Source organism: Myotis myotis, unplaced genomic scaffold (genome assembly GCF_014108235.1).
Source record: "Myotis myotis isolate mMyoMyo1 unplaced genomic scaffold, mMyoMyo1.p scaffold_m19_p_1, whole genome shotgun sequence".
NCBI classification, from domain to species: domain Eukaryota; kingdom Metazoa; phylum Chordata; class Mammalia; order Chiroptera; family Vespertilionidae; genus Myotis; species Myotis myotis.
Window position 1 is genome coordinate 201,484,878 of NW_023416313.1, and position 14,460 is coordinate 201,499,337.

The 14,460-nt window shown below is 43.1% G+C and overlaps 1 long non-coding RNA gene across 1 annotated transcript; it reads left to right on the forward strand.

Annotated features, from left to right (window-relative positions):
- The first annotated feature begins 10,016 nt into the window (after positions 1–10,016).
- LOC118664830 lies at positions 10,017–13,521 on the forward strand. The gene is made up of 2 exons (XR_004970422.1): positions 10,017–10,203; positions 12,548–13,521. It is a non-coding gene; the product is annotated as an uncharacterized LOC118664830 (long non-coding RNA).
- The last annotated feature ends 939 nt before the right edge of the window (positions 13,522–14,460 follow it).

A 14,460-nucleotide genomic window follows, 5' to 3' on the forward strand; every position in this document is an offset into this window, starting at 1 on the left:
AACCGGCTGCTCACCAGTTCCTGGAAGCTTCCCCTTCCCCGGGGAGCCAGCTCACTTCTGGATCAGAGCAAAACTGCATGAGGAAGCGTCCTCCACTGACCCGTTGCCTTGGCCGTGCCTCCTCAGGGGCCGTCTGAATGGTGAAACCAGGCTTTCAAACAGTGACCAGGGAAAGAGGATGGAGGGGAAATCCCCAAACAATGTTTTCTCTAGAATCTTCCACTCACAAAAATGGAGGCCAACACAGACTACAGATGTGTGGTTGACAGAAGTCAAACTGCCTCCCAAAGACACCCAAGTCCCCGAATGGCTCGTTCCTGAACGACTTCTCTGTTCTCTCTCCTATCTCTGTACTTGCTGGCTCCTCCCTCCTTCTGACCATACACTGTGTGTTCCCAACCTTTGGTCTTTGGTGCTTTGCTCTGACTTTTTCTCTTCTGAGAACAAATTCTGAAGAAGCCCCTCCCCAGGTCCCACCTCTACAGCCACCTCTAAATCTATCTACTCCTGCCTACTGATGGACTGTCCCAGGTGACCCAGGTGCCACCAACAAGCCCAGGACCCTGACGTGCTCCTTGAACATGGTCTCCTCCCCCCACCACCTTCGGGGGCCGCCAAGTTCAGGCGATTTCCTATTGGCCCTGGCCCTGGTCCTCGTCATCTCACACCTGAGTGGCTGTGCAGGGGCCCTGGCCCACAGCATCCTTTTCCCCCGAAGCTCACTTGTCCTGGACGCTTGGCTGGGAGTCTCTGGTGGGAGGCCCCCAGCAGGGCTCTGGCTCCCCATTAGACTGAGGTTTATTTGGTTCTAATGACAAGTGAACACAATACCACCCCCACTCCTTAGCCACGGACTCCTGTTGCTCTAAGAGGAGCTGAAAAATGAGCAGTTTTCCACACTCCCGCCCACAAGATGGGATAAAAGAAGAATCGATTTGGTGACTCAGGCCTCCTTCTCCCACTGACAATCCCACCCTCTTGTCTGTGGTGCACGCACCGAGTTTCCCAGGTTTGAGAGATCCCTTGGCGTGGCTGGGTTCTCTGATCAGGATGGAGACAGAAGATTCCTTTTCTCTCCAGTTCAATAAGATGCTACCTTTTCTCCCTCTGGGGTCTAACCTGGCTTAAGGGGAGCTCACAGGCTGCTGTGGATGCCCAGGTCTCTAACCATTCCTTTTGAGTGGGACCCCCAGGGCTTTCTTGGTTTCAAAGGGAGATTTTAATCTAAAGCAATAACACAGCAGAACCTAGCAAAATGGAAGTGATATTATGTGTAAATGTAGAAGGTTTATTCCAAACCCCAATAAAAAATGAGTTTTTAAAAAATCCAGCGTGTTTTATCCTTACCATAGCTCCTTTTCTTTGGGGATGTTGACTTAGAATTCAATTTCTTTGAGTTCCCCCAAGTCTTTGCTTCTGTGTCTGGTTTTGTGCCATATACCCAGGCATATGCCACACATTTGTTTGTTTTTCTGGGTGCCTTCCACTTTGTGGTCCGTTCTCTTTTCTGCCCTATGCAGACCCCTCGTCTGGGTTCTCACCCCTGGGATATGCTGAGCCTGAAGCTTATGAAAGATCAAAAACTCACTGAGTCTAGAGCCTCTAAGCCAGTGGTTCTCAACCTCCTAATGCCGTGACCCTTTAATACAGTTCCTCATGTTGTGGTGACCCCCCACCATAAAATTATTTTCGTTGCTACTTCATAACTGTAATTTTGCTACTGTTATGAATCGTAATGTAAATATCTGATATGCTATATGTGTTTTCCGGTGGTCGCGACCCACAGATTGAGAACCGCTGCAGCTGTAGGACCTTGCTGTGGATTTATGGGAGAGAGCAATTTTTCATCCTCCCTCTTTGAAAGCACAAAATAAAACAATTTGGAGATGTAACAGGTCATTCTGAAATTTGCTTTATTTTTCTTTCTCAATGAGGGCAGTGACAATATTGTGCACTTTGGCATCTCTGATGCACCATGCTTCACACCCAATTTGTATTAGACAATGATAATGCTGCAAGTCAAGAGATGCTCTACATAGAAAAATCCTGACTTGGTACTCTTCCCAACAGTTTATTGTTGCTTTCAAGAATGCCCTAACTCTTGGGAGTAAGAATATATTTTTCAGCTCCTTACCAGCCAAATGGAGAAGATATATTTAGGCAGCTCAGCTGACCCTTTAGACCAAAGTAAGTTTTCTTGACCCTTATGGTTCTATATATCCTTATACTTATGACAGAAAACTCTGCACTTTCTCAAATTGCCTTCACCACCTCTTTTTTCTTTCTTGCTTGGTGTCCTGCCTGTGCCAAGTCACCCCTCCACTTATGGATTAAAAATATCTTATTGCAAAAAATGAGATCTGGCCAGTCTGAGTGGCTGTTGAGGGACCAGCTGGTGCACCTGAAAGGGAGGGAGAGTTAGCTTCCGTGGGGTGAACCTAGATCAATGAGAAATAGGGAATAGGAGGAAGCAAGGCAGATAAATCCTCCCTCCTCTTTTTCACCTGTTGGCTACTCCAGGGTGTGTCCTAGGAGAAGTCCTGCATGCTGAATGACACCCTGCTGGACACCCGCTGTGTCCCTGTCTCTGTGTGTCTCTGTCCCTTGTGATATGGTGACTAGGGTGGTAATACATTGCATCATATCACTTCACTCCTCTTTATCCTTTACTTTTCCTGCTTTGGGCTTGGAGCTCAAAAAACAAACAACAACAAAACAAAACAAAAAAATCCACAAAGGTTAGCACCTTAATCCTTGCCTCAGACTCTGCTCCTGGAGCACGAAGGTGAAGATCGTACCTTTTATTAATCATCACATTTTGTTATTGAGACTTGGAGTTCCACTTTACAGAATGGAGTACAAATAACAGCTTCCCAGAAATATCTCTGAGTTCTCATCTGCCCATTTCATAGAAAGTCTGCCTTTCTTTCTGGTCCTCTTATCTTGATCCTCTTATAGGCTCCAAATCTTACTAGTGTACAGAGAGCCACACCTGGACATTCTTGAGTCACTAATGGAATCAAGATAACCTCTTGAGGCTGGAAGACTTCACTAGTATGAGAAATTATTGTTATCTGCTAATATCCATTCTCCTCTTCTTACATAGTAACATAGTTTTAGTTGGGTACATAACTACCTGGTTAAAGACTACATTTCCCAGTATCTCTTGCTTCTGGGTATTCACATTACTATATTTGGGACACTGGGATATAGCAGAAGTGATATGTATACTACTTCCTGCTTTAAGAGGATTGGTTCATACATCTCTGGCCCTTTTCTTCTCACTTCTGGCTGGGAGACGAAGAACATTGGAGTAGCTTCCTTGTCCTGAGATGGTGGCCATAAGCTGAGCTTGTCAAAGCAACTCAAATAGCCCTAGACAGCTTATCTCTGGAATGTTACATATGAGGGAAATAAATTTCCATCTTTCTCAAGCCACTGTATTTTGGAGTGCCTTCTATCATAGCAGCTTAATCTGTTCCCTGCGTACCAAACACATATCAGACCCTGGTTGCTCCTGAGCGCTACTGTAAGCAAACCGAGAGATGCCTCTGTTGTCACTGTTGTGACTGCTAGTGCCCAAGAAGAATTACAGTAAGTAATATTAGTCTGATTTTATAGCCCTGAGATCATTTTCTGTGTGTGTGTGTGTGTGTGTGTGTGTGTGTGTGTGTGTGAGAGAGAGAGAGAGAGAGAGAGAGAGAGAGAGAGAGAGAGAATGAGAGAGAAAGATATCTTGTCTAGAGGATGAACAAGAGTTGACCTGGACCCAGGTTTCCTTCCAACCTCTCATAAGTCCATGGTACCTATCTTCCTGTTAGGCCAGTAGTCAGATGGTTTTCTGTGAGCAGAAGACCTTTGTGCTAACCTACTCTATAAAATATTAGGTTCCAGTGTCCACTGCTAGTCCTCAGTGCAGTTAATTCTGGGGTTGTCTGCAGGTTGTGCCATGGATATTTTATAACTGCTACAACTTATTTTTCAAAATTATTTGAGATGTTTTCCTTGTAGTAACTTACCCTTCCAGAAAGTCTTCAGCTGCTACCCACACACCACATGAGTCACAACAGAAGTTGATTCAGAGCCAGTGAAACCTTTAAGAATAAAACTGTCATTAATGCCCATCCAATGTGGCTCAGTGGTTGAGTATTGTCCCATGCACCTTGAGGTCATGGATTCGATTCCCAATCAGGGCACATGCCCGAGTTGTGGGCTTGATCCCCACCAGGGGGGTATGCAGGAGGCAGCTTATCAATGTTGATGTTTCTCTCTCACCAATGTCTGTATCTCTCCCTCTTCTCTTCCTCTCTCTCTAAAATCAATAAACACATATTGAAAACATACTCACACAAAAAAACCTGTTATTAGTGAAAGAGGTTTAGTTCAGGAGCAACTAAGGAGGATTCGATTCAACTTGGGTTTAAAAATAAATTTAAACTAAAATTTTTGTCTTTACATCTCAAATCTACCTTGAGAAAACAATTTAGTCCTCAGTGGTGCTGCTGGTAAAATAAAATGTGAGAACACAGATTCCAGAGGTAAGGAGTAATTTACTTCAGTTTGATTTGTTGTCTGGTGGGGAGGGGCACTTTTCTAGATCTGGAAAGATAAGAAGGCTCCACAGTCTTAGGACAGTCTGCAGAACCAGAAAACAGCTCGCTTATTATTTTTTTTTTAAGTTTGTCTGATGCAATTCACAGAATATTCTAGTTTGTAAAATTTGCACCCAGATCTCCTACAGGTCAATGAATCAGTCCCTGTTCTGGTTACCACTGTTATAAGACAAATGATCCCAGATACAGAAATTCAGAGGGTCTCAGATGGGTAGCTCTCACTTGGTGTTTCTCGCATAATTACAGGCAGATGGCTACAGCGGCGGTAGTCATCCAAAGGTTCGACTGGGCTGGATGTCCAAGGTGGCTTAACACACGGCTGGCAGCTAGGGCTGCCTATTGGCTGACAGGAGTGTCTACACATGGTCTCTCCAGCAGGGCAGTCGTGAGAGTAGCAGTCAGACTTCTGACATGGCAGCTGGCTTCCCCCGGAGCAAACATCCCAAAAAACCAACCCAGCCTCAGAAGTTATATGTGACTGTATTGGTTGAAGCAGTTCCAGTTCCAGTCACACTCATCGGAAGGAGGCAGAGACCCCGACTCCTGATGGGCGGGATATCAAAAAATTGCAGCCATTGACAAACAAAAAACAAGCAAGCGGCCACAGTTCTATTCAGCATCCCTAAGACCTCTCTGAGCACCTTTCTGTGGGTGCTTATCAAGTTCATGACTAACTCTGAACATCCTGATTTCCACGTAGTCGTCCGCTCCAGCTTCTCCCCAGCACCTCCTTGTCATATCTGTCTTCCTTTTCTTTCTATTTGGACAAATCACCTTCGGCATCTCTCCTTCGTTTTTAAAAACTTTCTAGCTGATTTGTTTCTAACCAGTTAATGGATTTCTAACCTGCAAGTAGAATGGCTGTCATAAAATGTTATTTTTAAATTTATTACAAAGCAGAGATTTTAATATAATGGCTCATTCTTTCAACTATCTTTCATCTTACTATATGACACAGGAGTCTTATAATATACATCATTTTAGTAAACAATCTGTGTTCCTCATCTTAATAGCATCTAGTTGCCCTTCTATTTCAAACAAAACAATGAAATTTCTTCATCATAACATAGCATGGACAGTCCACTGGAAACAATTGTAATTGGTTGGATCCACATTAGAAAGGAAAAAGCTACTGGGAGCTAGTTGAATACCTGAGAAATTGTGTTCTAACATTTTCAAGCAATTAGCCATTAATAAGCCTCATAAAAACAGATTCTTCCCAGTTTTAAAAACTGGGTAATTGCCAATATTCTTCAGTCAGATGGTTATAGCCTTTGTACAATCACCTTAAATTTTCCTTTTCTGTCTTCTCAAGTCAGCCTGAGAGCTATGCTTGAATTAGCTAATTAATAATGAATGAACCTGAGATTTTCAGGTTAAGTCCCACCTACTTCTCCTTACTTGAGTCAGGATGCAAGAATGGTTTCTTCTCTTGGGAGGAAGTTCTGAGGATGGATGATGTCAGTGAAGAGCAAATGTCACAGTAGAACCTGAGAGGGTGAGGACTTTGATTTGAAAACAATTTAAATTATTGGGAGCAAAAGGAAATGGTAAATTTAGAAGGGACAGCATTGCCACTGAGATGGCAATGGGGTCATTTAATAAACTAGGAATGCTCTCTTAGAGATTAAATATGTAATGCATGTGAGACAATGGATTGTTAGGGATTTACAAATGTAATATGGTTTCTATAATACAATGGCATTTTGTGGCTTTTCGTGTGATTTTGTATTAATGTTTTGTACGCAGTTTTGTCTTATAGGAATAAGGTAACAAGATGATTGTTTTGAACAGATGAATAAGTAACCAGAGCCAGCCTTATGGATGGCAGTGTTTTGCCCAATGGTATTTACACTGAGTGGCCAGATTATTATGACCACCTGACATTTGTAGGCAAATTAGCTATAATTTCGTGCTGAAGTTGCTGGAGGGCCAGATCATTACAAATGTCTGAATAACACAACATACCTAAGTGTCGTTGCTGATCAAGTTCATCCTATCATGTTGATGGCGTATCCCAATGGAGATGGCTTCTTCCAACAAGACAATGCACCATGCCACGGTGCTCGTATTGTGCAGGAGTGGTTTCAAGAACATGAGGGAGAGTTTACCTTGCTTAGGTGGCCCCCACAATTACCAGATCTCAATCCAATTGAGCATTTGTGGGACGAAGTTAAAAGAGCCATCAGGCAGCTGGTTCCACAACTATCAAATCTCACAGAACTGGACAGTGCTATTCATAAGGCATGGTGTCAGATTCCTCGCATCACCTTTCAATACCTCGTGGAGTCAATGCCAAGAAGAATCGCCGCAGTATTGAAGGCAAAAGGTGGCCCAATGAAGTACTGGTGGGGTGGTCATAATAATTTGGCCGGCCATAATAATCTGGCCACTCAGTGTATTTCTTACATTGTTTATGATTTACTTTAAAACACTTCCATGTAGACACCATAACATCTGTATTAGTTGGCTTTTATCTACACTTTAGAGGCAGTTAATGAATATTTGAAGTACTCTAATCAGAAATTGCACATCAAAGGGATGGTTAGCTAGCATTTGAAAGCCCTAAAAGTCCACACTCTAGAGACAGCTTTTAGTAGAGGGACTGCGGCATTCCTTCCTTCTGATCCACACTAGACGCTTAGCTCAATATAATGGATGTTTGAATTTGGTCACTGATGTGTGGACTTGCTAGGTGTTAAAATTAGGTCTTCAAATGTGCAGACTTGCCAGATATTTTGTTTGGGCGCTTCCCCCTCTCTCTAAGTAGAGTACAAGGATCTAGCAGGGCTGATATTCCTCTCTAGGCTTTTGATTCCAGACTTGCCTTGTGCTCAGATGCTGACTGGAGAATTTCTGTGACCCTGCTTTGATTTGGCAGCTGAATCTGCGGCTAGAATGCTACCGCATTGGCTTTGAGTGAACTTTTCAGGAAAGATGCTATCCTAGTACCCAAAAGGACAGAAAACCAGGACTTCATCGAGTTTATGGAATAGAATGTATGACTCTTTTTGTGTTTATACTGTTAAAGTAACTTCTCAGGCAAATGAACGGCAAACATATATCACAGGTATTTTTCAAACTTGCTGCCAGGGAAGGGGCTTATGAGCACACTAACACATTTTTTTTTTTTTACTTGATACATATTTTGTAGGAAAAACATTTAGATAATTACTGAGATTGTACTTATTTTAAAAAAAGAATGTTTAGATAAAGATCATTAGACATCCTGGGAGACTGGTCATAGGTTCCTAGACAACTTCTGAGGTTGACAGTAGCTGGTAGATAAGTTACTTGAGGTCTTGGTAGAAAGCAAATGACTCGCTCATAAGGGTGATGTGGAAACAGTAGAGTAGAGGCTGTTATGGTGGGTGTGGGGCTTGGGGGTATTAATAAGGGATAGTGCAGTCCTCAGGGCTGGCAACAATGGAGAATTACTACTGCTAGGCCTGAAGGGGTAAGGGGAGGGAATGCTACTCAGCCTGTAGGAGGGAGCTGCAGAGAAGGTGGCCTCTGCCAGGCGTGGAGACCTTCAGTGGAGGGGGATAGCCAGCCCTTGGCATCTCTGCAGGAAGAGAATCAGGTGTTTATATCCAAACTCACTCTCCTCCTGCCCTCTGCCATCTAGTCTCCTGCTGGGATTCTCACTGGTCAAAACCAACCTGAGTTGGAAGGCCAGGGAGCCCATACAGGCCAGCTTCCGGGTTGGGAGGGTGGAGGAAGGTGTGGAGTAGAGCTGAAGGCCAACAGAAGACCCAGCACAGTAAATTTTCTAGAAAGAACTCTTGAGCTCATTGACATAGATCAGAAAATAGCTTATCTGACTTATCAGGAGTGATAATTATCTTTCCAAAGGGGCGGCTAATCATGTCAGACCACAAAGTTCAGCCTCAGTTCATGGACAATTTTCTTTCTCAGCATGTGTAGCAGAAATTGGTCTGACCTGACTTTTATTATGAACAGTACCTGGTAGGAGGCTTACTGCTTCATCTACCGCTAAGGAGTGGCGGCTCTTAGGAAAAGATAATCTTCTTGATACCTCATACCTGGGAAGGGTTAGATTGGATTAGGTAAGCTCCCTACATCTCTGCACTCCACACCCTGTTCATTTCCCTCACTGCACGTATTACCATTCATAATTATATATTTATTTCTTTGCTGCTTTGTTTATTGCCTCTGTCATCCCACTCAGTTACCATAATCTGTGAGGGCCAAAGGATGTATCTACCCTGCCCACCATGGTGCCAGGCACATATTCATTAGATGAATGAATGAATGAATGAATGAATACACTCATTATCTTCCAGTAAAAGGCAGCATTAGTGAAGTGGAAAGAGTATAGGTTCTGGAACAAGGAAGAATCAGGTTTGAATCTTGGGAGTCAAGAGGACTTATCAAAGTGTTTAATCTCTCAAAGCTGCAATTTCCTCCTCTATATCATGATGATTATAAAATTTATTCACTTCATTGTTAAAGTTTGAATCACATACACTATGAAGTGCCTAGCAGGGCTGGGAAGGAAGACAGTTGGGAAATAGTGTGACACCTGCTGCTGGTCTCATCCATCTATTGTTGGGTTTTGAAAAAGAACATTTATAGAAAGGGAGGACTCCTTTCACATGAGTAATGCTCATTAAAAAACAATAATTTTCTTGAAGGAACAACCAGAGGCTTAGCATATAATATAAAGGCTCTATCTTTTTAAAGGCTATTGAAATTTCTCTTTTAAATGATCATTAGTCACTGGTGGTGAGTACAATCTGGTGGAAATGCATTCAACCAAGTCTAAAGCCTTTAGCGTTTATGACAGGGGGTCCTATGGAATTTGCATGGGGCATACGCAATAGAAATGTTACTAAAAATATGTAGACATACTTTTATTAATTACAATACATTTTAAATGTAGTAGGAACATTCATCCTGTGACGAATTCTCTTCTAAAGCTAAGAATGACTCCAATATTATCTTTTTTTAAAAATCCAATTCCCTGTAAATAATGTTGATGTGAAAAAACCCAAATGCTGGCGATATCTTCTGGGCTGGCTTTCCATTCCTAATAAAGCACTCCCTCAGCCCCATTTTTTTCCTCCTCTGGGAGAGGTCTGAGGCTGTCCGCCCCTTCTGTAAGGTGAGCCCATTTAGCCTGTGGGCTTCTATGGCAGCGCCTTATCAGGGTCTTTGAACAAAAATATACAATAACGTCCTCAAATTTGATGGGACTGTTGATGACTGTGAAAAATGAAGCTGAAGGGAAAGCTATGGGATAGGCGTAGAAGCCACCTTTGAACTGTAAGCCTTTCCCATGACCCGTGCCCCCAAAATAGTAGCTCCCTGCCAGCAACCATCTGCAGCCTTGATCTGACCCTGCCCAAACATTTGGCATGTGGAAGCTGGCCCAGCTGTCACAGAGCAAGCAGATAAGTTTCCCAGCGTTTACAGACTTCTCTTGGACTTCTGCATATCCTCCCAATCATCGCCATATAAAAACACCAGATACAATTCAAGAATGTGCCAATAACAGCTCCCTCATCACAGGCTGGGTGGATTTCCAAAGCACCAGATGCTGAATGCAGCTCCTCCAGGAAAGGTGGTAAGCAGGGTGCTGGTGGTGCTGGTGGGGGTGGGGGAGCTATCAGGGGCACTGTTTTCACTCTGGGCCCAAGCCCACCTCCTAAACCACAGGACTGATCCATTGCAGGTCAGGGAGATATAGGTGGGGCAGAGAGGTGTGGAAGGTAATCTCATCATTTGCATCAGCTTTTCTTAGCCTTCCGTTGCCCTGGAGAAGCCGCCATAGTTTCACCTTCCCTGTCTCTCCTTTCTCCTCTCCCCAAGAGATAGATTTATTTTTAAAAAATATATATTTTTATTGATTTCAGAGAGGAAAGGAGAGGAAAAGAGAGATAGAAATATCAGTGATGAGAGAGAATCATTGATCGGCTGCTTCCTGCACGCCCCCTAGTAGGGATCGAGCCCGCAACCGAGGCATGTGCCCTTGACTGGAATCGAACCTGGGACCCTCAGGCCAACGCTCTGTCCACTGAGCCAAACCAGCCAGGACAAGAGACAGATTTCTTAATGTAGAAACCTTTGAGTCACCTCTCTCACACCATTAGTTCTCCCTCTGCCCTTCTTTCCCTAAATCTCCTGCACAATACAAGTGAGAATCTAAGACTTCATCTGCATTGAGATGTTAAAAGATATGTATTTTTAACTTAATGAGGAAAATGATATATGAGATCTTCCATTAGAAAAGAGAAATTGAGCCCTGCCTGATGTCGCTCATTTGATTGGGCGTCGTCCCATGCACTCTGGGGGTTGCTGGTTCAATTCCCGGTGGGTAGGTTTTTCTCTCACTTAACAAACAAAATTTAGTACCTAATTTTGGTTGTTAAGTACATGCCTGGGTTTTAGGCTTGATCCTTGGTAGGGGTTGTGCAGAAGGCAGCCCATTGATGTTTCACTCTCACATTGGTTCTCTCTCTCTCTCTCTCTCTCTCTCTCTCTCTCTCTAAATCTTTTAAAAAAAGAGAGAAAAGAGAAATTGAATGAGGTAATGTGGTTTATTTAGGGACCTTTCCCTACAGAAGATCCAGGCAGAAGTCATACCTGCTTATGCTGAAAAGCATAATACTAATGTATTCCCAGCACTTTAGGGAAATTCAGGGGAAAACCCCTCAAACTGGTGTATAGAGAAAATTTCCCATCAAAAGGACTGAGGTGAGGAGGTGAAGGGATGGGAATCCAGGGACTTCACTGGCCAGGTGGGGCAGAGCAGGTGCTATGGTTAGATGCGGTAACACTTCCATTTCTCTAAGGAAGGCCCTCTGCAAGAGAGGGAGCCTTGGGTCCCTTAGGGGATTCACACTTATATCCTCTAACAAGTATCGAGTGTCCTGTATGTGCCGTGCATGGTATTAGATGTGGAGGACACAAAGTTGAGCAAACAAATGGGGTTCCTGTCTTCGTGGAACTACTGTTGGGAGGGTTAATGCTAGTAATTAATTATTAAATAATTGTGCGAATGGAGCAGTGCTAAATGCTCTGATGAGAGGCAATTTGTGAGAGGATTTGACTTAGTCTGAGGGGTCAGGAAAAGCTTTACTAAAAAAGTGATGAGTGGGTTGAGAGCCGACTGATGAGGAAGAATTAATTAGGTAGATAAAGAAGGGAGGACAGGGAGTAAGCTGGTGGGGGACTGGTGGGCAGAGGCACTGGAGTGAGGGTAGTGGATTGGAGTAGGGAGCGTGAAGGGGGGAGAGGGTGAAGCTGGGGTGTTCTAGGGCACAGATCAGGGAGGACCTTGCTTGTAGACCATGCTGAGGATTCTAGTCTTTATCATACAAGCAATGGGAAGCCAATGAATCGTTTTAATTGGTGGTGGTGGTGGTGAGGGCAGTGGTGCAGAATATGTTCAGATTTGTGTTGGACAAAGATTGTTCTGGCTACAGTGTGATTAGGGCTTGGTGGAAAGGGGTAGAAAGAGGAGATAGGAGGGTCATTAGTAGCCAAGGCAAGAAATGATGATCGCTGCTCAGGCTAAGCAATGGGAAGAGAGATTTAAGAGGCAAAATCAACAAGGCTTGGTGTGTGTGCCTCTCTTATCACCGTCAAGCTTTCTCAAGTGTAAATCTAACAGGAGCCTGGAGGTAGCATGCCCACTGGTGCATAAGAGAGCAGGTCAAAGCTGAATTACATTGGTCTGAACAAACAGCTCTGGTGCTGGATCCCGGGGAGTGTTTGCCAGCCCCCCTGCATCTTCAGCATGAGCAGGCACTGAAAATGCAGTGGGAGGGAAGGAAGCAGGCACCCGGGTTATTTTTAGCAAGCTCTAGGAAATAGCCAACATTCTCACTTGAATCCTCTCATTAAAACCCAGAGGCTCTCCCCACACAGTCCTCATTTCTAATGTCTGCAAACTTCTCCTTTTCCAGGTAATTGACAATAGCCCCCCCATGGAAGTCTCCCTGCAAAAATTCAGGAAACATTAGTTTGACATCATCATCATGTTTGCCAAGACAGCAAAAATCCCAGCCGACAAAACTTCAAGGATGATGAAGTGGAACAGTGAGAACAGCGCAGAATGACTGATCATTTCAGGATGTCTTGATGTCTTTAGCAAGAGTTTCCAAAGCTGGAGTTTTCCATTGTCTCTGAAGTAGGAGCAGTAGGGAGTGGCTACTGTGGGATTGGCCATGGTGATGTAGTTAGGGTTTCCTCCTCTTTTCTACCTTCCTCTCTGCGTTCAAGTGGTTCCTGGAGTTAAAATTATTTTTTAATATTTTCATTTAACAACAATAAAGACTTTTTTTTATAATTCATTAAGTTGAAATTGCACAGAATAGTCAGTGCCTGAATTTTTGCTGAGCTGATCATCACGTTGGCATTCCAGGCCCTCCATGTGCTGTGGACCTGGGGCATGTTATTTAGCTTCTCTGGGTCTTAATTCCCTTGCTGGACACATGAAGAGGTGTTGTATTAGCTGGGCATTTCTCCAGCTTCAGTCGTTTGGGTATCACCTTCATTATATTTGCCATGTGGACTTCTCATTTATATAATTACTTCCTTAACATTTTCCCCCTAAATTGACTCATTTGTTTATTTGAGTCCTTTAAAAAAAAAAGTCTTGTCTATAATATATAGGAAATCATGGGGCAGATATGATATTGACTTTTTCTAATACACATAAATAAGTGCATAATTAAAATTAAAAGATTTTCTACATATATACATAAACTGAAACTACACTCTACCACATTGATATGTAGACCCCACCCTGAGAAACTGGCCAAACTGATTTCTAAGCTCCCTTGAAGTGCTAAGGTATTATTGTTCACATCTGGCCTCTCCTACCTAGGTTTATTTCTCATGTCTTCCTAAAATAAAACCTCAAGTATGGCCAGATCAACATCCTTGTTGCTCCTTGTACACAGTGTATGCATGCTGTTCTCTTCGGCTAGAATTAATAATTTACTATGGAAAGAAAAACACTAACCTAAGTAAGAAAGAATAAATTGAGAAAGTACATGATTGGGTAGGCAAGTTACCCTTGACTTCTAGGTCAAGAAAATCCTTAAGGTTGGCAGCTCTTGGGTAAAGGTCAAGTATAAAGAGTTGAGAGATTAGTGATTCATGGGCTATTATTTTTTCCTTGAAAAAACAGAGTTATTCATTTACTGGGCAAATTTACTGAATAAATTTCTGAGTGTCTCTTGGGTTTCTTTAACCTCATCTAACAGAGAAGAATTCTGGCTTGAAAATTATTGGTGAGTAATCACTACTATATTTGGGTGGAAAAGTAAGAAGGAAGGGGAAATGACCTTCATGCTTTGTGATGGCCCACACATTAATTACTATAGAAATTAATTAATCAATCTACACTGTGTTTATCCCATGCTAGACACTGGATATACAAAGATAATTAAGAGAGTTCTTTACTCTCCGGGAGCTCTCTGTGCAGGAGATAACAAGTAAATAAGTGAGCATGGAAAGGCATCACAGGACCCAAAGCAGAAGTGTGACCAGGACACAATGTGACCACAGGAGGGAGAATGTCAGCTCTATTGGAAAATCAGGCAACGCTTCCTTGAAGATGTAACCCTCAAGTCAGATCTTCACTTATAAACAGTATTGGTTAGTGTAGGAGGGAATGCTCTTCCAAGGAGAATAAAGAGGCAAAATTATCTGGCATATTCAGAAAAGTGAATGCAATTTATTAAGGGTGGACCATCTAGTTAGCTCTGTGTGTGTGTGTGTGTGTGTGTGTGTGTGAGAGAGAGAGAGAGAGAGAGAGAGAGAGAGAGAGAGAGAGAGAGAGAGAAGGAGAGAGGGGGAGGGAGAAGGAGAA